This window comes from Peromyscus maniculatus, chromosome 2, assembly GCF_049852395.1.
Source record: "Peromyscus maniculatus bairdii isolate BWxNUB_F1_BW_parent chromosome 2, HU_Pman_BW_mat_3.1, whole genome shotgun sequence".
Taxonomy (NCBI): Eukaryota; Metazoa; Chordata; class Mammalia; order Rodentia; family Cricetidae; genus Peromyscus; species Peromyscus maniculatus.
This window is the reverse complement of record NC_134853.1, coordinates 41,263,235-41,287,654: the sequence shown is the minus strand read 5'-3', so window position 1 is coordinate 41,287,654 and position 24,420 is coordinate 41,263,235. Positions and strand designations below refer to the sequence as shown.

At 42.6% G+C, this 24,420-nt stretch overlaps 1 long non-coding RNA gene and 2 pseudogenes across 2 annotated transcripts in view; 1 reads left to right on the top strand and 2 right to left on the bottom strand.

Annotated features, from left to right (window-relative positions):
* The window catches only part of LOC121827176 (uncharacterized), an 85,267-nt gene extending 61,170 nt beyond the window's left edge, over positions 1-24,097 (top strand). The window contains exons 3-5 of one of the 2 annotated variants that reach the window (XR_013049022.1): positions 15,110-15,291; positions 20,476-20,629; positions 23,823-24,097. This is a non-coding gene — a long non-coding RNA (uncharacterized LOC121827176). The remainder of the gene's footprint in view (positions 1-15,109; positions 15,292-20,475; positions 20,630-23,822) is intronic. The other variant, XR_013049021.1, reaches the window with a different exon arrangement.
* LOC102917603 (N-alpha-acetyltransferase 11-like) lies at positions 9,901-10,895 on the bottom strand (annotated as a pseudogene).
* LOC143271607 (thioredoxin-like protein 4B) lies at positions 10,990-14,810 on the bottom strand (annotated as a pseudogene).
* Positions 24,098-24,420: the final 323 nt, after the last annotated feature.

Sequence of the window (24,420 nt, the reverse complement as noted above, 5' to 3'; positions counted from 1 at the left end):
GCCCCTAATCTGTGGGGAATGCAGTCCAAAACACCGAAAAGAGATCTGAAACTACAAACAGTGCAGAACCGCAGAACCACACACACACACACACACACACACACACACACACACACACACACACACACACACACGTATGTGCTGTGATAAACAGCACATGGCTGTAATAAACTTTAATCTATGTATTAGACACACAGAGAAGATCATAACTAATAGTATGATAGAACAATCATAAGAACAAACTGTAGTACAGGCCGAGTGGATGTGCTTTCTGTCACCTGGTATCTTCCTATAATGTGCTTTCCCTTCTAGTGATGGTGAGATGACATGAAGCCTGTGAGAGAAGCCTGTGAGATCTAGTAGGGTCAAAGTTCTCTGGAACAACCCATTACCTTCAAGTAGAACACATTTTCTATAAACAAACAAAGTTTTCTAACTTTTCTCTGAAACAGAGCCTTTATAGGCTTAACCTCATAATCCTCCCTGCCTCAGCCTCATAGCTATGATGAAATGGGTGCTTCATTGTGCCAGGTTTGCATTTTTAATCCAATTAAGCACTTAGCACACATCAAGGCTGTGGCATTTGCTATCTAGAATAGTAACAAGTAATACAAGAAACATCAGTCTTTTGTTCTTTATCTTTCTCCTCTCCTGACTGTTAGCAACATCAGCATATAATTTTTCCCTTATTACATCAAGAATTCTTCTTAATACCAGGAAACACATATGGTTTCCCTCTGACAAATCTGAATAGCCAGGATCACTCCTTTTGTGTTTGGAGGCATCACTAAGTTAGATGAGGGTTACTGGGTATTACAACAGCTATGTGGTTAATAGATCATCAGCATATGACTCAAATCCTGGGAAGGACAGAGTAAGGTGACTTGAGATTTCTCCACACTGCTAGAATGGCACTTAGTTTAAAATGTGTTTTGTTTATTTCTGTCATCTTCCTTTTAACATTTTCAGTCTGTGGCTGACCATGGAAACTAAAGTAAAAAGGAAAGAAAAGTATGTAGAATGGGTCACTGCTATGTGTTGGCAAGATTGCTGCTTATGTCTCTTACCCTCACTGGTCCTCAGTGTTTGAGACCCCATCAGTGTTCTGAGGAAAATGCAAGAAAGTACCCATTTTTTCAGGCTGGAACAGTTGAATAGCAATGCTTACAAAATATCCATCTGATAACATATAGAATGCAGTGTGATATCCCAGAGAGGAATTTAATGGAGTGAGTTTTCCTTGCACTGACTGAAATGTTCACCCAGAAAGAACATCCACAGAAAGGCAAGTTTTTTGTTTGTTTGTTTGTTTGTTTCATTTTTCTTTATAAGAAATTTTCTACTCACTCCACATACTATCCACAGATCCCCCATCCTCCCTCCTCCCACCCCCCAGCCCTCTTTCCCAAGCCACCCCACATCTCCACCTCCCCCAAATTGAGGTCTCCCATGTGGAGTCAGCAGACACTGAGACTAGGCAAGTCCAAGCCCCTTCCCATTTCACCAAGGCTGTGCAAGGCACCACCCCTCAGGCACTGGATTCCCAGAAGCCTGCCCATGTGCCAGGGACAGATCTTGATCCCCCTGCCTGGGTGCCCCCCAAACAGTTCAAGCCAAACAATCATCTTTCATATCCAGAGGGCCTAGTCCAATCCCATGGGGGCTCCACAGCCATCAGTCCACAGTTCATGGGCTTCCACTAGTGTGGCTGGTCATCTCTGCACATCCTCCCATCATGATCTCGATGTCCCTCACCTGCAGAATCTCTCCTCTCTCTCATCTATTGGATTCCAAGAGCTCAGCTTGTGCCTGGCTGTGGATCTCTGCATCTGCCTCCATCTGTCACTGGACAAAGGTTCTATGAAGACAGCAAGGTTATTTGCTAGGCTGGTCACCAGAGAGGACCTGTCCAGGCACCCTCTAGACCACTGCCAGCAGACCAAGGTAGGGTCAACCTTGTGGATTTCTGAGAGCCTCCCCAGCACCCTGCCTCTTCCTGTTCCCATGATGTTCTCATATATCATGATATCTTCCTCCTTGCCCTCCCATTCTGTCTCTGTTCCAGCTTGACCCTCCCATTTCCCTATATTCTCATCCCCCACTCCTCGCCCTCTGTCACCCCCCCCCCAATACCCAGTCCGTTCCTGTAGATCTCATCCATTTCTCCTTCACAGGGTCATCCATGTGTCCCTCCTAGGGTCTTTCCCTGTTAGGTAGCCTCTTTGGAGTTGTGGGTTGCAGTCTGGCCATCCCTTCCCTCACATTTAGTATCCACTTATGAGTGAGTACATACTATGTACACACTCAAGATGATAAAATTTCTAGTTCCGTCCATTTGCCTGCAAATTTCATACCATTGTTTTTTTACTGCTGAGTAGTACTCCATTGTTTATATGTGCCACATTTTCTTTATCCATTCTTCAGTTGAGGGGCATGTAGGTTGATTCCAGTTTTTTGCTATTACGAATAATGCTGCTATGAACATAGTTGAGCATGTGTCCTTGTGTTAAGATTGAGCATTCCTTGAGTATATGCCCAAGAGTGGTATAGCTGAGTTTTGAGGAAGACTTATTCCCAGTTTTCTGAGAAACTGCCATACTGATTTCTAGAGTGGCTGTACAAGTTTGCATTCCCACCAACAGTAGAGGAGTGTTCCCCTTGCTCCACATCCTCTCCAACATAAGCTGTCTTCAGTGTTTTTGATCTTGGCCATTTTGACAGGTGTAAGATTGTATCTCAGAGTTGTTTTGATTTGCATTTCCCTGATGACTAAGGATGTTGAGCAATTCCTTAAACGCAGAAAGGCAAGTTTTAGAGTTATCCAAATATTAATCCACTTGTCTGTTGCAGTTAAGACAACATTCAGTCTTAGAGTCTTCTATGTATAACAAGTGGTTTAACAGTTGATTATACATGCAAAACAGGGACATTTTTTGAGAAGGAAAACTCATTTACAAAGAAAAGCCTTCCTTGGACCCCTCCTTAAATATAGAAGATATGCATTTATTAAGGAATTAGGCAGAAGCAGCAGTTTTCCCAGCCCAGCAGAGGACAGCCAGGTTATCTGAATGGTTATCTGGATATGCTAAAGTGGAGACTCAAAAGGCAGTGGGTTTCATGGATCTCTCCCTTGGCACTTATTGTAAAGTAGGCTAATATTAAGCCTAACCTAGGCATAGCATGTATCTAAAATGAGTGGCTTATCACTTTTATTTATAGGGAGGGAACCATTGAGTGGCACTGAGATATGAAGACTCATTTGTGGGCTAGTGCTCTGAACTATCACATTTTTCTACTCCTTATATTTTACTTTAATATAGCTCAATAGCAGCTAAATGACATGAGTTATTGTCCATATATATAATACTATCTTTTCTATTATTTCAAATATGGACCAACAATTTTTAAAATATTCAAGAGCATTGTTAATGATAGATTTTAAGGTAATCACACATAGAAAAAGCATGAAAATTAAAATGTTCATTATAGTTATTATGTGTGTATGTGTGTGCATCTGTGTGGGCACATGTATGCAGAGAACCACTTTGGGCAGTCAATTCTCTTCTTCTACCATGTCAGTCCCAAGGGTCAGACTCAGGTCCCCAGGCTTGGCAGCAAGTGCACTTATGTACTGAGCTATCTCAGTAGCCCCATAAATATTATTTTATTTATTATGTTAATGATGTTCCTATCCAATGTCTATGTCACCTGAATAAGGGAATTATTGCAATGCAGTCTTTACTCTCTTGCTGTCTCTTAGGTTTTATTGTCATTGATTACACAACAAGTGCTTTCTTGTTTTCCCTTCAAGTCTTGGGGGGTGCTTTGCTGTTTAATCTACTCTGGGAAAACACTTTATATTTGGAAATATTTTAATTAAATTTTAACCATTTTCTTTGAAAATTCATCCCAGCTACTTGAGAGGTTGATACATGCTCAGTGTAAGGAGACCTTTGCTGAAGACTATTACCTCGTGTGTGTGTGTGTGTGTGTGTGTGTGTGTGTGTGTGTGTGTGTGTGTGTGTAAGAAGCGCTGGGATAGGGTACCAGGCTCTTTCTTTCATGCCACTAACCAGCTCCCAAATCATGACACTGAGACTTATCAATAGTTTTGAATGCTTGGCCTAGCTTAGGCTCATTTCTGGCTAGCTCTTTTAACTTAACCTGTTTCTCTTTGTCTTTTGCCTTGGGCCTTTTACTTTTCTTACTCTCTTTCTGTATGTTTTACTTTCACTGTTTCTCATGTCTGTCTGTCTGGCAGCTGCCTGGCTCCTTGCCCCAGATGTGTCCCTCTCTTTCTCGTACTTCTCTTCTTCCCTTCTTCTTTTTCTCTCTTGAGTCTACATTTCTCCTCCTATTTATTCTCTCTTCCTGCCAGCCCTGCCTATCCTTTCTCTGCCTAACTATTAACTATTCAGCTCTTTATTAGATCAGTCATGTGCCTTAGGCAGGTAAGGTTAAAAAAAAATGAAACACACCTTTGACTCCTTAAAATAATATTCCACAGCTGGGCAGTGGTAGTGCACACCTTTAATCCCAGCACTCAGGAGGCAGAGGCAGGTGGATCTCTGAATTCGAGACCACCTGGTCTACAGAGTGAGTTCTAGGACAGCCAGGGCTACACAGAGAAACCCTGTCTCAAAATCAAAAAAAAAAATCTTCAATAGTATAGACTTTCTGCATAGTTACAAATATTCTTTCTCTTTCCATTTTATTTAATTATGTTTTTTAGTTACTGCAGAATACTAATTATGATGTAAAGATGTCACAGACTGAACATGTAAGAGTTCACAGCTGTGTATAAGTGGGTCTTTTTAAAATTCTTACATATTTATTCTTAAAATTACCTCTACAGTGGCAAGTGCCAGTAATCCTAGCCATTGGGAGGAAGAACAGTAGTTCAAAGTTATCCTCATCTACATAAAGAATTAAAGTCCAGCCTGGGTCCTAGCTCAAACAAACAAACAAACAAACCAACAAACCCCAAACCATCAAAATCCCCTTCCAATGTATTCACCTAAGCCACTTGGTATAGAATGTTCATCTCTGTATGGATATAACTCTGCCAGTCAGCTTTGTGCTGCTGTAATGAAAGCTTGAGCTATTTACTAGGTAAACAGAAGTTCATTTGGGCTCAGAGTTCTTCAGCCCAAGGTCAAGTGGTCCTATTCTTTAGGCTCTGGCAAGGGTGGAACACTGTGGCCTGCATGTTGGAGCAAGTGCTCACAACTAGAGTCAGAAAGGTGAGAGAGAGAGAGAGAGAGAGAGAGAGAGAGAGAGAGAGAGAGAGAGAGAGAAGGAGGAGGAGGAGGAGGAGGAGGAGGAGGAGGAGGAGGAGGAGGAGGAGGGAGCTGGAGAGATACTTAGCTCCTTTCTAATAGTCCATGGCATCTTCCAATATTTTTTTTTCACTATAGGGATCAAGTTTTTGGTCATGAACTTGGGGTAATCTAAGCCATAACAGTAACTGGAGCAGCTTTCCAGTGAAGTGCAGTCTGTTTCTTCCCACTGGGGATGGGTGTAATGAATTGCTAAATGGTCTTATTAATAAAAAACAAAACAAAACAAAACAAAAACCAGAGCCAGATATTGGGGTGAAAGCTCAAAGATCAGAGGAATAGAACATGCCAGCCACAAATTCTTACAGCTAGGAAATCCTCAGCCCAAGAGAGCTACTTTCTGTATACTCATGCCTATATACCTTTCTATGCCCTGCCATCTTACTTCCTCTTTCCGCCCAGCTACATCACTTCCTCTTTCTGCCCAACTCAATTGCTTTCTGTCTGTCTGTACAGACCTCCAGACCTCTATGTTTAACTAGTGCTCAGAATAAAGGCATGTGCTATCATGCCTGGCTCTGTTTTCAGTGTGGTCTTGAACTCACAGAGATCCGGATGAATATCTGCCTCCTAAATGCTAGGATTAAAGGTGTGTGCAATCATGGCCTGGCCTCTATGTTTAATATAGTGGCTGGCTCTGTCCTCTGATCTCTATGCAAGCTTTATTTATTAGAGCACAGATAAAATATCACCATAGGTGGGGGCAATCAACATGCAATCCATAAATACAGTTCACCTAAGGAGAAAAGTGTAGCATTTATATACTGGAAGATCCCTTCTTGCCTGCCCTCAATGCAAGAGGGAATATGAATAAGGAGTGCCGTAAAGGAGACAGCAATTTGATATCTTTGCCACCAAATGCATTTCATTCAGATCTTACGAAAAGGATGTCTTCTTTTTCCTAAATCAGTTTGGAGGGAGAGGGGGGCAGAGAGAAAGAGTGTTTACATGAAACACATCTGAAGGCTTGGGAAAGCACGGTTGGGTGGTTTAAATGGGACAGAGACAGATGGGAGACCAGTGGGAGGACAGAGGTGGGAGGGCAGCAGAGCAGCTCCTGGGAAGGAGAGTCCTACAGCCTAAGTCCTGCTTCCTGTTTGTGCAGCCTGGCAAGCCATTGGTAAACCCTGGCCTGCTGTCATGATAAAGTTTGTTTTCTTAACTGACACACAGCCATGGGGTTGATGATGAAAATTACACTTATAACTTGGCAGCTCTGCTTTCTAATGGTCAGAATGCTCCTTTGTGGCTAAAAGTTCTCCAGGAGGCAGATGGCTTTTCTTGCTATACAAATAGCCAAGGTGAGACCAGGCATGGTGATGCATGCCTTCAATCCTAGTTTGCCAGGTACAGATGGAGGCAAATCTCTGTGCATTCATGGCCAGTCTGCAAGCTCCAGGCCAGCCTGGTTTGAGATTCTGTCTCAAACCAAGAAACCAACAACAACAACAACAGAAAACAACCTAAGGCACCAGAGCATTTTCCCACACTTGTACAGAAACATGACTTACATCTGCAGAAGACCTCACCTTCATTATCATATTTATATTGTGGTCTTGCTGTCTTCCCTCTCACTTTGTAGGCTTCATTAGAGAATCATGGAAAGGATTTCTCTAAAGGGAGATGTGTTTCATCATGATTTGGGAAGGGAAAACAGTTACCTTACCCCAGTGAATGTGCTACCTACTTCCTGAACATTTATGAAAACTTCAGTAAAAGTAAGAACTCACTGTAATGTGTGCCCTGCTGTCTTCAGAGCATCTCATCCAGTCTCTGTGCAGTGCTTGCTTTGCTTGGGAATCACTTTGTTAAATAAACTCCCACTTAACCTGTTTTGACCAGATTCTTTTCCTCAAGACAAGAACAGAGATTGATGTGTGTTCAACATCAGTCACCAGTGACAACCTGAGCCACTCTACTGTGCTGGCCTGGATCAGTGACTATCTGCAGCTGAGTCTATAGAGAAGGAACTATTCTGTCTGCTCAGGGCTACCTACTGTCAATTTATGGACACAGGATGTTCCATTTATTTCTACTGCCTTGATGAAAGTAAAATTCATGCTAAGGTAGAACATGATTATATCCAAAATGACAAAATACACGCAGGTCTTAAGAAGAAGGGGGCTAGCAAAGTAATTGATAGGAATTCCAACCACACCCCCATGGTCGTGCATGCCCCTTGGGACACTTAGTCATCTTCGCCTATCCATTTCCAGGTCATACATGCCCCATGGCTGCATGGTCACATAATCGGGTGGACGTGACCATGTGATCTATGCACATACGTGGAATAGCCATGTGGGCCTGTGTGCACAGGTGCGTCCTGGCCTTTAAAAGGCAGGCCCCATGTTCCCCCGCCCTCTTTCTCACAAGTGTCCTTTCACAGGCCTGATCACATCTATCCCTTTCTCCTTGTCTTAATAAAACTCTTGTTAGTAAATTCTGTTGTGTTTTGTAACTTTTCTTTGGGGGTAAGAGTGCCAGTAAAAAACCATCAGTAATTCCTGTGGATAAGCTGGCATAGGAAAGTTTCAGGACAAGTTTGATTTCATTCTGAAGTTCAAAAGTTTTAATACAAACTATGACGAAAAAGTTGGTGACCTTGTAATTGCCAGACGCGGTCAAATGTGGTGATTTGAAAAAGAATGAATACTTACTTTCTTTTTTAGTAGTTTCTAGTCATAGTGTCTCTTCACAGCACTAGAACAGTGGCTGAGACAGAAGTTGGTACTGGGAGTGGGGTACTGCTCCATAGGCTGACCATGCTGCTTGCTGGAGTATTACATAAGATTTTGGAATTTTGCACTAGAAAATCAGTTGAGCATTTTAAGAGGGTACTTAATTGGCCATTGAAGTAGGAGCATAGAAGGCAGTCTGAGGGAGATTTTAAGTTGGGGATTCAGATCTGGAAATTTTAGAGGCAAAGAATATAAGCAAGTGTCCTAGAGGCCATTCTCGTGATATATTGGCAAAGAACATGGCCGTTTTCTGTATTTGTCCTAGAAATTTGCCTGAGGTTAATTGAAGAGTTTTGGGTCAATGCCCTTGGCAGAGGAGATTTCAAGACAGACTAGTATCGACTGTGTCACATGGTTATTAGTCATTCTTATACAGCTGTACAATGAAAAGGAGCAAGTGAGGCAAGGAGAAATATAAATGTACATTGTGAGGAGAAAAAGAGAGAGATAAAAACATTAAAGAAAAGTCAAATGCTAAATGGACTTTAGGGAGTGATGACCTCAGGGCAAGACCCCACCTAGCTCAGCGTGTGAAAAGGAGTTAAAGGAAAGCTTAAGCAGGAAAGGTAACCATTGACAACAGAAAACTGATCAAATGTAATTGAAAGGAGCAGCCAAGTTTCAGTCCCAGCAAGTAGCAGAATTTGGCAGCTCTGACCATGGGTTACATGGTCCTGGATTTAGAGACAAAGTAAAAAGAGAGGACTATATTAATTATACATGAAAATGTGCTTCATTATAACATTTTCATACATATATATCATATTTATCTCCAATTCCCTTCACTTTTATTCCTCTCACTTCTGCTGACCCCCTTCTTCTTCAAACTAGTCTTCATTCTACCTTCATAGCTTTTGTTTTGTTTTGTAAACCAATGAGTTTAGTTAAGATTATTTAAATGACTGTGGATGAGGGGTAGTTACTGGAACACGGGAAACTTACCAGTGGGTATATCACCGAAGAACTGTCTCCCTCTGCACCAACAACTATCAATTTCTAATACTTCCTCGGGGAACAGAAGGCTTCATATGCCCTTCTCCTCTTCATGGGGAAATGTTGAAGGGACCAAGACTGTGTAGTTCTTCTAAAGGTAAACAAAGATTCTGTTCCATGCCATGGGCTTAGATCCTAGAATATAAAAGTGGGAAAGAACTTGCTGAACACAGATATTCTGCTCTCTCTGCTTCCTGTCTGTGGGTGTGATATGAGCAGCTGCTGTAAGTTCCTGCCTTGACTTCCTTGCCATGACAGATCAAACCCATGAACCATGAACTCAAATAAAAGCTCTCTCTCTTGAGTTGCTTTTGCCAAGGGATTTCATCACAGCAACAGGAAAGGGTCTAAGACAGGGGACTTCTGGCAAAAGAAGTAGCCTGAAAAAGCCACCATCACTGTGGGATCTACAAGGTGGGGGTGCTTTTGGCATCTCCTGTTCCTAGCTCTCAGCTGTTATCTGAATACTTTTTCAGTACACTAATCTTGAGTAGATAAAATTTACTAGTGTGTTCCTATGTTTCAAAATGATAATTTTTTTCCTTTCTAGTATTTTTATTTTTTTCAGGTTAGAGATCACAATTTGATTTCTGCTTGAGGAGAAGTCCAATACCTAGCGCCTTCTCCCACTGGGAAAGGGAACATTCTTCAAAAGGAGGGAGGGCAGGGCACAGGCAGTTTCCAGACAGAGAAAGCAAGAGGAGGTAACTTCTACCAGATAGAGGCAGAGGGCATAAGGACTGACTTGACGGTCCTGCCTACTCAAGAATGAAAACCCAGATAAATAATGGCAAATGCTGAAAGCTGGGTCCTTCCCAAGTTGTCCCTACTTCCTGTTTGGCATTCTAGGGAAATCTCCAGGATACACACACACACGGTCAGTGCAGGACAACCGCAAACAATACAACGGCAGCTGGAAGAAGCCAAGGAAGGTGCTGCGATGGCAGGCCTCGAGATTCCCTGGCTCCTGCACAGAGGTTCTGTGTCCAGGAGCGCCTTCATGATCAACGGAGGCTATGTGCAAGGCTGCTGCTAAGCGCTGAAAATGAGAAGCCATTGATCACTGTAAGATGACCCCAGAGTAGGTAGAGAGCACAGGCAGGTCCCCCGGAAACGTGTGTTTTAGCCAGGCTACAAGACAAGAACCGTGCTGCTCCAGCAGGCTGAGGGGGTAGACTCCAAGTCTGGCAAGCTGTCCCGGACATCAGTGCTGTCTTTGCTGTCACGGCCACTATCCTCTCGGACCAGGTTCTCCTGCTGACAGGCCTCTTCAGAACCAGGTGTGCTGCCCTGGTTCTCCTTGGAGCCCAGGACCACGTATCTGCCCTTCTTCAGAACCAGCTGCCGTCTCAGCTCATCTGCCATCTGGGAGAGATCCCGCTTCATAGCATAGGCATCTTCTCCATCTGCATAGGACTTGGGCTCCACCTCACTAACCTGGAAGTTCAGGGTGTTGGATTAAAGGTGCAAGGCTGCTCGGTTGCTCTTCCTGACATGCAGGGATACATACTTAGTGCTGAAGTTCTCAATCATGGCCTGTGAGGCCTGGTCCCATCAGCTTCTGGGCCAGGCCAAGGCGCCGATGGGAGCGTTTCATAGCCAGTGAGGTGATGTGTCCATGAGGGACATCATCAGGATCCTCTTCCATTTTGGCCAGGACATAACCCACGATCTTCCCATCCTTATCTTCAGCAATGTAGGAGACCTGGGGCCAAGAGAGGCCATGATAGAAATAGTACTTCATCTGGTAGTTCTCAGGAAGGCAAAGGAGGTCGCAGTGTTGCATGTTCATCAGGTCATCTGGCCCAGCACAGCGGATGTTCATATTGGCAGCAGAGAGGCCTATCAGACTCGAGAACCAGAGAGGATGCCACAAGCGACACCAACCGCGTTTGCTTTAAAACAGCTGGGATATCCAAACAGGACTCATACAAGATGAGAAAGATCTCCCACTATCTTCCATTTCTCTTCGATCCTTGTCCATCTTCATGCAAGTGGGGTCCCAGTCGTGTCCCAAATGAATGACGACCACGCGGTCCTCCTCAGAAAGGGTAGCCTGGTCTACCCGCCAGCCATTGTTCAGATGCGGGAGCATGTACGACCTCTTGAGCGGGCCTGCGCGCCGGATGCCACGAGCTGCCCTCGTGAGAGCCCACGCGCCCGACTGCCTGCAGGACCAGCACCTCCCGCGCCACGGACCCTCCCCAAAATGATAACTTTTTGCTTAGAAAGTAGAGTGCCGTTTCTGGATTAATAATGTTTAAAATATTTCATTTCTTAGTTGTCTCTTGTTTGTTTCATCCGTGTATTCACAAAATATTTCATTTCTTAGTTGTCTCTTGTTTGTTTCATCCGTGTACTCAGTGCCTTTGTTTCACAGTTTTACAAAGTGGGCGCTGCCCACTGCAGGCCCTGCTAGGTGTGAACTGAATTGTTTGTCGTGTCGTTTGTCCTAACTTCTGTGGAGAGAACAGTTATTTTATGACCGAACTGTGTGGAATTCAGAGGGAAATCCAGATTCAATGAATGATAGTTTGAAAAATATTCAAATAAGAAGCCATTTTTTAAATGATAGTGGGGCCTTGTGTTATTTTAGGCTTATTTTCCCTAAATTCTAGTTTACTGGGTGTCAGAACATGGTCTAAGAATGGAGTTGTGTAAGTAGATTTCTGAGTGCTTGTGAGAAATTCCCAAGAAAGGAAAACAAGTCATGTGTCCTCAGTTTCTTCAAACCACAGAATTGTTCTTGCATTAAACTTTTGTGCCCCTCCCAGGTGTTGCAGACAGGTGTGAGTTTACTTCCGATTACTCATTACTACTGGCTACTGTAATCTGTTCACAGGCCTCTTTAGAAAAATGTGTTTTTTCTGTATGGGCCTTGTCTGCCACCTGCAGCTTGCCCTAATGATTGAACACTTTACTCATGTGACTTTTCTTGTCCTTCAAAGTGTAAATTGGCTGATACTCTGAATAAGGATGACTATAGCATGATACTCTAGTCTACATCATTTTTAGGCTCCCCTCTCTTAGGTCCCACTGCCTCTAGAGCAGTAAATGATTGAGAATCCATATTCTCCTTGGTTTTTCTTGACAAAATTCCCCCATTACTTTAAACAGATTCTAAATAAAATGCTTTATTTAAGAAAGATAGAGAACTGGGAGGTGGCACACACCTTTAGTTCCAGCACTTGGGAGGCAGAGGCAGGCACATCTCTGAGTTCAAGGACAACCAAGTCTACAAAGTGAATTCCAGGACAGCCAGGGTTATACAGAGAAACTCTGTCTTGAAAAACCAAACCCAAATAACGAAATAAATTTAAATAAAAATAAACCTAAAATATATTATCTACCATTCAGTATGCCAAATAAAACCCATGTTATCTATGAAACTGTAGGCAGAATTAATACTAGTTTGCTAAAGGAAATATGAGAATTTCTAACTATCTTTATAATGTAAGTTATAAATGATCTTTCTCATTTTTCACTTTTTATTATATAAATATTTAAATCACATCTGCATCTTACATTAAAAACTCTGAGTTGTTGATAGTTGAAAAAGAGAATAAATTAAATGTATTTCTTAAAACTTAAAGAACTATACAATTCAAAGTTAAACTGTAAATAATAACACAAACAAACTACTGGTAATGTGTACACACTGCTACTCTACTTCATGTGGAATGGCCTGTGACACTGATCCCCACTGATATCTCCTAGAGAAGAGCCAGGTGATGCAAGAACTACCTAGACCTCTCCACTGGTGATGTGGGCTGCTGAAGAGCAGGGATGTACAATGAGGGTTCCATCTGACCATCTTGGCTTGAATATGCTTTTTTCTATTACTGTGCCCACGTAACTTAGGTAATCCACCTGAAAGAGGACAGGTCTATTTACCTGAGCACTGGAAGTGTCTGAACTATTGCTATTAGACGTGCAGTGGGTCAGTGCATTACAGAGGAAGCATGTGGCCAGGGAAGCTGCTCATTTCCTGCCCATGGAGGCCTGAGAGAGAGGAAGAGGATTCAGAGTGTCAATATTCCCCTGTTGAGCATGCATCTAGTAACCCATTTCCATCTACTGATCTTTGTAAGATGTTCAAGGTAAAAACTATAGCAAGTATTTAAAAAGGAGTAAATAATCCTTTAAAGACTATTATGCATTTTTAATTATATTAAAAATGGGAAGTAGGATCTGGATGTAGCTCAGTAATAAATCCTTGTCTGACATGTGAGAGGCTCTGGGTTCTGTACCTAGAAGTTTTCCTGGTCTCGCCCAGCCATTTATAGAATTCTTGTGTCCCACCTGGTCCTTTAACTGCTCAGACCCAAGTAAACACACAGAGGCTTATATCAATTACAAATTACATGGCCATGGCTTATGGTTCAAGCCTCTTGCTAGCTAGCTCTTATATCTTAAATTAACCCATTTTTATTAATCTATAAGTTGCCATGTGGCCGTGGCTTAGCGGTCTGCTGGCATGTTGTTCCTTCGGTGACGTCTGGCATCTGCTTTGCCTCTCCTTTCTTTTCCTATCTATCTGTTTGGATTTTCCATCTGCCTCTAAGCTGCCTTGCCACAGCCAAATGGCTTTATTTATCAACCAATCAGAGCAACATATTTTCATAGTGTATAGAAAGACATTCCCCCATCAGGATTCAAAGCCCACAACACCAAAAACCTATGATATAATAAAGGGAAGAGATGATATTTTAAAATTGTACTTATGAAAAAATGTTACATGCCATGCCCTGCATGGCTTTGGGATTCACCTGACTAGGGTAATGAAGGATTGAAGAAAGGACAGACACAGACACATATGCAGAAAAGCTTGGATTGTATGTGCTGTGTTCTCTATAGAGACATGCCAGCACAGCTGATGGAGGAGGCAGGTTTATGGTATACAGCTGAACAAGGAGGAGGTGGCTATGGTTGATAGTTTCTGCATGTACTGGTTTCAGCTAAAGGTCAATTGTTCATCACATCCATACTCCTAGGTGAGGTCTTTGTCATTGCCCTGAGCCTGACTTAGAGAAGGCTTTACCATTCATATGGGTCAGAAATATTGGGGTCCTTGACATGACTTTGCTCAAGTCAACAATATTCATTCACTCAGGGCTTCATCTGCTCCCTACAGTCACATAATTCTTATTACACATTTGTATTAAGTGACATTCAAGTTAGTTAGCAAACAATCTTGCAACTTAGTGTGTGTGCATATGTGTGTGTGCATGCAGCACAAAGGCATGACAAAAACTGTGAAAGACATTATCTTAAAACATATGTAAGAGATTTCAATTAAAAAGAAGGCTACAGTGAAATGTAGCATACCATGAGAGCAGATGTGGGTGTTGCAGTTTTATTGCTGTTAAAAGAGCCTGCTTCTATAAACTTTACAATATGACTTTATCTTCTTGGAAGTTCTCCTAAGTTTGTTTTACTGGCCTGTTCCCCAAACTAGCAATGAAACCAAGCTATGAAATTCTAACAAATAACCTCAAATCAATACTGTTAGCTGGCCTAAAACAGGACCTCCATTCATCTTGCTCAGAAAACTGACTTTGGAAGATACAGAGAGATGATCACATTAAAAAACAACAACAACAACAACAACAACAAAACTAGTTACACCAAGATACTGTTGTCCTAATTTGCTTTCTATTGTTGTGATAAAGACCATGACCAAAAGCAACTTGGGGAAGAATGAGTTCATTTGACTTACATCTCTTGAGTCATAGACCATTGAGGAAAGCCAACACAGGAACCTGGAGGCAGGTACTAAAGCAGAAACCATGGAGGAACACCACTCACAGGCTTACTCTGCTGTCTTCCTTGTCCAACCCACGACCACTTGTCCAGGGGTGAAACTACCCAAAATGGACTTTGCCCTCCCACATTAATCAGTAATCAAGGAAATGATCCACAGACTTGTCTACATGTCAATCTAATGGAGTAATTGCTCAATTGACTTCCATCTTCCCTGGTGACTCTAGCTTGTGTCGAGCTGACAAACTAACCAGCACAACTGGCTTTCTTTCATAGTGCCAGAAGATGGTCGACAGACAGTTGTGGAGAAGAGACATCAATGGCCTTATCTGTCACTGCATCCTGTATGCTTCAAACCAACCTGTCAGGCAAGAAGTGCCCACTGGTGCAATAGTGGTACAACCACTATAGAGTGATTAGCCATGCACTGATTGGATCTGAGCCCTTATCCACAGGAGGTAATTTCATGTCTAGTACTATAATTATAATCAAAATTCCATGGATGCCCCAGAGTGTAATGTATAACTTCTATTGTTGTTTTGCTAAATGGTCAAATTGCCTTTAAATATCCATGTTCCTATCCATAGACCTGGGGTGTTCTCAACCTTAGTCAGAGACACTTCTTCCGCAGTTGGTAGGAGTCAGTGTTGAGATGAATACTGGTCAGTTTGCTGAGAAAAAGAGACTGAGTGCTCAGTTCTAAATAAGACACCCTTCTCAACAAAGCCCACCCCCCATTGTCACCACCACAACTCAGAGGACATCATAGAAGAGGAGGCAGAAAGAAGGTAAGAGCCAGATGATGGAGAGGAGTGCTGTGAAATACCAACATTGGGACTTGACCTGGTTACCACACTCATGAACTCACTGCAGTCTGCACATGATGTGCATAAGGTCAATCGAGCCAAAATTTGGGGAAGTGGTAGTGGCAGCTGATAGCTATCAGGGAAGGAGAGTCATTCCATTCTGTCACCCATCCCAGCCCTTGGTATATTTATCATACTCCAGTGTTGGAGAAAGGAAATGGGAGTGGGTATAATTATGTTTCATTGTATATATTATGAGATTTTCAATAAGAAAAATGTAATATTAAGAATATTTAGGTTAATATTACCATTACTTTTGGGTGGGACTGGAGATGTAGTTCATAGATAGAGCATTTGTCTAACATATAGAAATCCTGAGGTTTGAAAAACAGGTAAGAAAAATGGAAAGAAAGAAAAACCGGGGGAAATACTTAATGAATTTTTACCCCTCTATTTTTTTCTTTCAAATTTTTGCTTTCTGACCCATCACATTCAGTGTATTAAATTTGTTACCATAATTTGCAATGGTGAATAAGGTTTGTGTAGTACTTTATTAGGTATGTTTTAGTTGTTACACAGCATTCTACTTGTCTTCTACATCAGTCTTCTGATGAGCACTTGACCACAATAGCAAAGTGATTCAGGCACCACTGACTTCTGTTGCCCTGAAGGAGCACAGCCTGTCTTTTTCATCTTGATTTTACCACACAGGAAGCAAATCCACTTATTATATTAACTGAATTCACCAATTTCCTTCTGCCTTTTTGGGGGGCGGGGGGAGGCACCAGAGCTGGCCTGGCATTTATGAATGATTTGGCTCTTTGCTGTGTTTTTTCATGTTCTGACAAGGACTCAGCCTAGAGAACATTGTTGTGAAGAATGTAGAGGAATGTAACTTGTTTTATTTATTATATAATTTAAAATAAAAGAAAAGACATGGCTGGGTTTTATGGTGCACAGTTGTAATGTGAACAGTAAGGGTGCTGATGTACAATTATACATTCAAGGCTAACACTAATTACTTAGTATGAGTCTGTTGGACAAAAGAAGAAACTTTAAGCATTGATGCTTAAGAAACATATTTCTAAATATACACTTCAAAGTTTAAATTATTTAGCTGGGTGTGGTTGGGGCATTTCTACAGAGCTGACATGGGAGTATTTCCATGACTTCAAGGCCACCCTAGTCTACGTATTGAGTTCCTGTCTTTCCTGAAATACAAAATGAGAGCCTGCCTACAAAACAGACATATAGAATTATTTTAAAATGAGTTATTGTCTTGATTACTATTTCATTACTGTGAGGAGATGCCCTGACCAAGCCAACTTTTAAAGGAAAGCATTTAATTGGGTCTAGTTTACAGTTTTAGATGGTTAGTCCATGAGCACAGCAGAAGCAGGCAGGCATGGTAGTGGAGCAGTAACTGAGATCTCACATCATCCACAAGTTGCTGCCAGAGAGAGGGAGAGACAGGGAGAGGAAGAGACAGAGATAGATAGGTAAATGATAGATAGATGAGTGAGTGAGTGAGTGAGTGAGTGAGTGAGTGAGTGAGTGAGTGAGTTAGACTGGGCCTAGAGATTTTGAAACCTCTAATCCAATCTCAGTGACACACTTCCTCCAACAAGGCCACATCTGCTAATTGTCACCAAGCTGCCCAATAGGCCCCAAGCCTATTGGGGCCATTCTGGTTCAAACCATGACAGTTACTAAGTGAACTTTTCCAAAAAGACATCTCCTTCATTTTATAAGAAATAACACATGAAGGAAGTTAGCAACTGTTGTGAGATAATATCTACACCAAAACTTCAACTAACCACTGAACAAACCAGCACTGGTAGCAAGTAGCTCTCATGGGAACAGAAAGAAGTTACAAAGTCAAGTCTCAAAACAGAACTACTTCACTATGGGCAATGTTCTTATTCATTACAAAGTCATTATGCTGGGCAGCTAAATCCATGAAGCTAATGCTTCACAGAAACAAATATTTTTGTCTAATTTACTCTAGTGGCTCCACCCATGCTTGTCCTATGGCTTGCCTTCAAGTAATTTCTGTCCAACTGAAAGCCTGTTTGCTTTAAAACTACCCTGCCTACCCTAAAATACAGATCCATTTGTTCCTTCTGAAGAACTGAATGAAAAGAAGAGTGGAAGTCTGTTTTTTAAAACATCTTTAAATGTTCTGATGGGTTTTGACTGTGTTGCCCAGGCTGGTCCCTGTGGAATGACTCAGCCCTAACAGGCTTGAGGGCTAGCTGGCCCAAACCAGTAATAAGATAATCCCTGAGAGCCAACCTAGGTCTGCCTAAGGGCCTTAGCAACAGCAACTGAGATGTGATCTGAGATGACCTGGACCAATGAGAGGCAGCCATGGTCCACCAAGAGATGCATATTCATCAGACCTTCCCCAGATGTAGGGTAGAGGGTATATAAAGCTTGCCTCTTCCACAATAAACTGAGCTTGTTGTTTCGATATTCTCCCGGAGTCTGTGTTCTTGACTCTGTGCCTACTCACCTCATTCCCCAAAGGGATCAGCACAGGACCCTGCCACACGTCCCAACGCCCCCCCCCCAGGGTCAAGGAATCCTGCCTTCTCAGACTCCAACATGATACCACTGCCCTGTGCCACCACATGGAGCTCTGGAATCTGCCCTCTTTCACATGGGGTATAGAAGGCCACTAAAGTTCAGTCTGAGAGAAAACATGGGGCTTGCTCTGCCTCACACTGCCCAAACTGAGCAACAAGCCTCACCAACTGTTAAGTTCTGTGAAGTTCCTTGGTTTGCTGCCTTCCTTTGCGTTTGGCATGGAGAAGAAAAAAAAAGTCATCAGCCTTCTTCACGTGTAGTGACTTGAGGTGCATGTCTGTCACTTCTGTATTTTCTCCAGCATTATTTCACACTCTGGCACCCCAGTCCCTGCTTTCCGTGACTTTTTTCCAGAGTAATACCCAACTTTTGATATTTCTAATTAAATTTAAGTGTGAATTTTTTTCATGCCTGTGAACTTGTAATGTTTCATCATTTCACTTGTGATGAGACGTGAGAAAGTTTATGTCTTCTACTAAGGTCTCTTAAGGACTCTCTAAGGCTGCCTGGGAATTGGAAGCCATTTTTACACTCCATGGTGCCTGCTTAGGAAACATGGGGGTTTGTGCTTCCTCAAGCATCCTGAGTCTTTGTGCAACAACTTTCTTGAAAGAGTTCCAGTCAAAGGTATGACTCTATAAAGCTCTTAGAAAAGTGCTCTTTGTGCTTCCCACCCTGATTTCCTGCGCATGTTTGAAAACAATGCTTAGGCCAACTAAATGAGTAAATTGAGATTATTTTTTTCAATTTGAGACAGACAAGGTACCTTTGAAGAGAAATTTTGAGTCAGTCAATGACTAAGGAACCACAGAGCCTTCTATTGCCTTTAGTTATGAGAAGATAATTAGCAATCAAGCCATGGGCATGTCGGCATATATACTTAATACAACGCAGTAAGACAGGCAGACAAAATGGCTCAAACCGCAACTGCTTCAACAGAAATGCTCTCATTTTAAAGGAATGGGCCCTGCCTCCCGTTATCGATATTAAGCACCAGAACTTTGTGGTACGAGTTCCATAACCTGAAAATGCCAGTCATGTGGGTCTCTGGTCACCTGTCCAGAGGTGTGCCCTGGTTTGGCATCTCTTGGCTTTTGTTGTCCTATATACTTAATACAACACAGTAAGACAAACAGATGAAATAGCTCAAACCATAACTGATATAGTAGTGCTTCAACAGAAATGCTCTCATTTTAAAGGAATGGACCCCTCTCCCACTATTGATGTTAACTGCCAAAACTTTGTGATGAGAGTCTTATAACTTAAAAATCCCAGCCATATGGGTCTCTGGTCACCTGTTCAGAGGGGCCTATGTGTGTCTTAGTGTGAAGACTCCTGGCTTATGTTGTCCTGAGTGCCAATCCTCATATTTCCTGAGGCACCCTGGCTCTGGCTCATCTGGGACCCTGGAAAGATGGGGACTCTGGTACCTGAGCAGGGACAATGGTGTGCTCACCAGGCTAGCCTTGTGGCAGAACAGGGCTCCTAGCCAAAGAGCTCTTCACCTTGCCTCTGCCAGCAGAAACCCCATCCTGCTTTCTCATGTCCAGAACTAGAAGTTGTGGGTGTTAATATTCTGATCCTGCTCCTTGGTGCCACCCTGTGTCCTGATGTAAAAGTCTCTTTTTAAGGAAAAACTCTGCCCATTTTTCTCTCTTCTCTTCTGCTTCATTCCTTAGAGGTGTGCACCTTAACATTTTTCTCTTTCTTTCTTCCCCTCTCTCCTTCTCCTTTCTGTCTTTTCCTACCTTTCTCTTTATCTTTCCTTATAATAAACCATCTTCATGCAGATGCAGCTTCTGGGTTGTGAGTGTCCACCTGCCACCCTGCTGCCATGGAGTGTGTTGCCACCAGCCACCGCTGCATCTGTCCAGCATGCCAGCATATTCCCTGCATGCATAGGACGCCCTCAGTGGTCCCCTCATATAATAATAAATCATAACCTTTGTATCCAATGTGGGGCTGTCAAACTGATATACCCTAGTAATCAAACAACATCAGATCTGAGAAGGATAAATTTAAGAGGTGAGGTAGCTTTCCAGCTACATAGGCAGCAGTCTCAAGTCTCTCTGTGTTTGCTGGGGCCAGGGTGGGTAGAAGCTCCAAAGGAAGCATTTGTTCAGCTGATAGGCCCAGAAGATCTGACAGATTTTTCTGTGGAGTAGGAATTTTGGGATGTCATCCTATCTGCTTTGGCAGAGAGGACAATTTATCCTTGTTGACCCTCTTTATTCATGGTCTGGACAGGATCTCAGCATTTGGCTGTGTGGGTGGCCTTGCCATAAGCTTCCAAGTGAAGATTCTGTGGCCATGTATCTTCTTGGAGAAGTTACAGGATGCTCCACTTTTCCACTTTTCCAGCTGGAGGACTGTGGAAAAACTCTTTCATCCTATCTGATTGGTAAGGTTCTTCCCCTCCCTTTTGGCTGTTTTCCCACAACTGAGGATTCATTCATCTCTCTCAAATGTGGTGCTGACCACTTCTCCTTTGAGCTCTAAGCCCCTTGGGCCTATGCCCTCCATGGCCCATAGCCATTGGATGATGGTCCATTAGCTACCCTGAGCTGCTCATTCTTGATGACTTTTTGGGATGCCGGAGGTCAGTCTTGTTTCACTTGCTGTCTTTTAGGCCCATAGCTCTCAGCCCGTGTGACGACATATGGAGGCACGGCCTGTGTCCTTAATTCCATGGCCCATAGCCCCTCTGTGACAATGGTCCTTTTGTTATCATGCACCGTTATACCTTGTTGTGAACAAATGCACCTACCCTATCACAGCCACCTCCCCATCACCCACCCCTCCCATGCTCCTCCAGCTAAGCAATTACATCACCACTTTTTGCTGGCTTCCTTTCAGCAACATGTAATATTGCCCCTCTGGTAGCCCACAGATTAGCTACACAAACATCTGGTACTTGACTGCATTTTTGCCCCTGCAGTCACCATGCAGGCTGAGCTCTGTGAAGCCCCTGCCCCTCCCTCCTCCAGCAGCCTGCCTTTCCTCTACTACTGATGTTACAAAGCGCTTGAGAGATGGTCATATTCACTTGTTTCTGACTAACTTTTAAGTGTTCTACTTTACCTGTTTCTTATCTGTTCAGTTTGTCTTTTCAAAAAAGAAAAAATGGTCAGGCACCATATTTGATAGGAGTCATCACATGATCAGGTGGCACCATCTTATTTTTTTTTTTTTTTTTTTTTTTTGGTTTTTTCGAGACAGGGTTTCTCTGTGTAGCTTTGCGCCTTTCCTGGAGCTCATTTGGTAGCCCAGGCTGGCCTCGAACTCACAAAGATCCGCCTGCCTCTGCCTCCCAAGTGCTGGGATTAAAGGCGTGCGCCACCACGCCCGGCTTGAGGTGGCACCATCTTAAATAAGGACAGCCACATGGTAGGGCATGTAAGTGAGGGCAATGACATGGTCTAGCTCTTATCTTGGCTAAGGTCAAAACAGGCAGGTCATATGACCTCACAACCATTTTTACTAAGGGCAGTGTGAGTGGGGTGCCCAGCACTCATGCTGTTGGTATGGAAGGAGGTTAGGGAATCCTGCTGTACATTATTTCACCATTGTTTCATGGGCTGGAGAAAAGGTTCCCCAGCTGCCTCTCTCTCAAGCTCCAACCATCTGGGTGGAGGGAATTTCATTCAAGGCCTGGCACTCCTTTCCCTGCTACTGGGTGGGTAGGGACACGATGCTCCTACACTGAGACAGGGTAGCAGCAGTAATGCTTAAAATTTTAAATTTTAACATTAATACAATTCTGATACTATTGGGTCATAAGCCCAGGATTTTAAACCTATAAGTATGAGTCCACTGCTGCTTTTCAGATGTCCCATCCCTGCCTGCGGAACACAACCAAACATAATTGTCCCCTGGACTCTATAGCCAGGTCAGACAACCACATGCTTCAGACAAATACCCTATTGTCTGGGTTCTGACCACCTGGGCCCCAGTTCAGCTTGAAGCAGCTACGGAGAATATATCGTCTTGTGTTCCTTATTCCCAGGACAGGCTGGAGGGGTAGGTTAGGAATGAAAACCTCCTGACATAGAGGACTGATTGGCTATCTAATGCCCATTGCTATTTATTAATTAAAATGGTTCTGCAATAAGATAAGACATTTGACCTTCTTTATGCATAACCAGGGAGATATTGTATGATGTTAAGGAAATATTATTTCTATATAAGTCATTCAGGATTATGATCTGACTGTGCTCAAATATCAGCCCCCCATCCTTGCTAATTAATCTGTATTTATATATATATATAATATAGATTTTAATATAATATAATTATATATAATAGAATATATTTATAATATATAATCTATAATTCATTAATCTATAACTAACTGGGAAACCTGTATATTCAGATTTAAGTCATATACATGCTCTCAAAGTTATAAATACATCTATCAGATTTTCTTCCCCCAGTCCTCAAACACCTGTAGAGATCTGAGAATATGGTATTTAATATAAAAGCTTTTTATGGAAAAGAGACATGTCAGCTTCTGGTAGCAACATTCTGTATCATCTCCAAGAAGATACATGGGCACAGAACCTTCACTTGGAAGCTTATGGCAAGGCCAGCCATGCAGCAAAATGCTGAGATTTTGTCCAGACCATGAATAAAGAGGAGGAATAGGATAGATTGTCCTCTCTGCCAAGACAGGTAGGACGACCTCCCCAAATCCCTACTCCACAGAAAAATCTGTCAGATCTTCTGGGCCTATCAGCTGAACAAATGCTTCCTTTGATAGCCCCCCACCCCCAGGCAAGCACAGAGAGACTTGGGATTGCTGCCTAGGTAGCTGGAAAGTTGTCTTACTTCTTAAAATTTATCCTTCTCAGATCTAATCATGTTTGATGACTAGGGTGTATCCAAGTTTGATAGCCCCAATCTGAAGATTATTGACAGTTAATTAATAAGTTTCCTATTAAAATTACAGACAGCTATGCCTCATTCACAGACTTCATGGTACATGATAGACTGGTTTCAAATATAACTCCAGAGGTTCAAAATTTTAATATTAATAAATGCAGCTTTGATAAACTGATACAACACTGACTACAGACAGTTCTTAAGAGTCCTTAAATTTCTATGGATTTTCTACTCTTTTGCTATGATATAAATCTATTTCAGCTGTCTTAAAGATACCTACAGGCTCCTGGGAAAAAAATCTGTTACTGCATCAAAAAATCTTGTCTGACAAAACCTGACAGTCTCCAGAGCTCATTTCAACCACACCCATTTTCAAGCATATTTTGCAGCTTCCTTTCTCCTGACTGGGCCAAGGAGCTCTTCAGATTTGCCAGCCCCTGCACCAGCTGGTACTAGCTCCGAGGATGCCAACCCCTAACCGAGGACACCAACTGAGATGGATGCACCCCTACCTCCAGAGAAATAGCATATGTGATGGCTCCTACAATCCTCAAGAACAAATCCCTCAGTTCATGGCTGGTACCACCTCTCCAGGCTCTGGCAGGCACCTGCCCAGCAACTGGAACCTTGCTTTCCAAGATGTCCCAATGAAGGACATACCTGCTCTCGTGTCTCATACATTAATGACAACAATTTATTTTTTTTTCTTCTAGCAACCTGCCCTCTGAGCACATTCAAAGAAATAGATGCCTGAGATTTTCACGGTGACACAGCTTACTCAAGGGACAGACAACTGAGATCTCCACAATGACAGCTGACTGGATGATTCTTCATTCATGCTTCCCACCATGCTCCTCCCACGCATACTTTGCCCCTTTCCAGCTTGAAGTAATCTTGAGAATTCAGTGCCCTTGTTCTCCTACTTGCTCTCATAACTCACCTCTCTCTCTCTCTCTCTCTCTCTCTCTCTCTCTCTCTCTCTCTATATATATATATATATATATATATATATATATATATATATATATATATATATATATATATGTATCAAAACAGATAAATGTTAATATGCAGCCTCTGGGTTGTGAGTGTCCATCTGCCGTTCCACTGCCATGCCGGCATGGCGTGGTTTGCCTGCCAGCTACAGCTGCATCTGTCCAGCATGCCAGCATGATTCCCTGCATGCATGGGATACCCTCTGGGATTCCCCCCCCCCCCATATAATAATAAATCATTACAATGGGTTCTTTCAATCCTGAGGGTCAGTGCAGACCATGACCAGAGACCCACAATCTAGGTCGTAAAGAGACT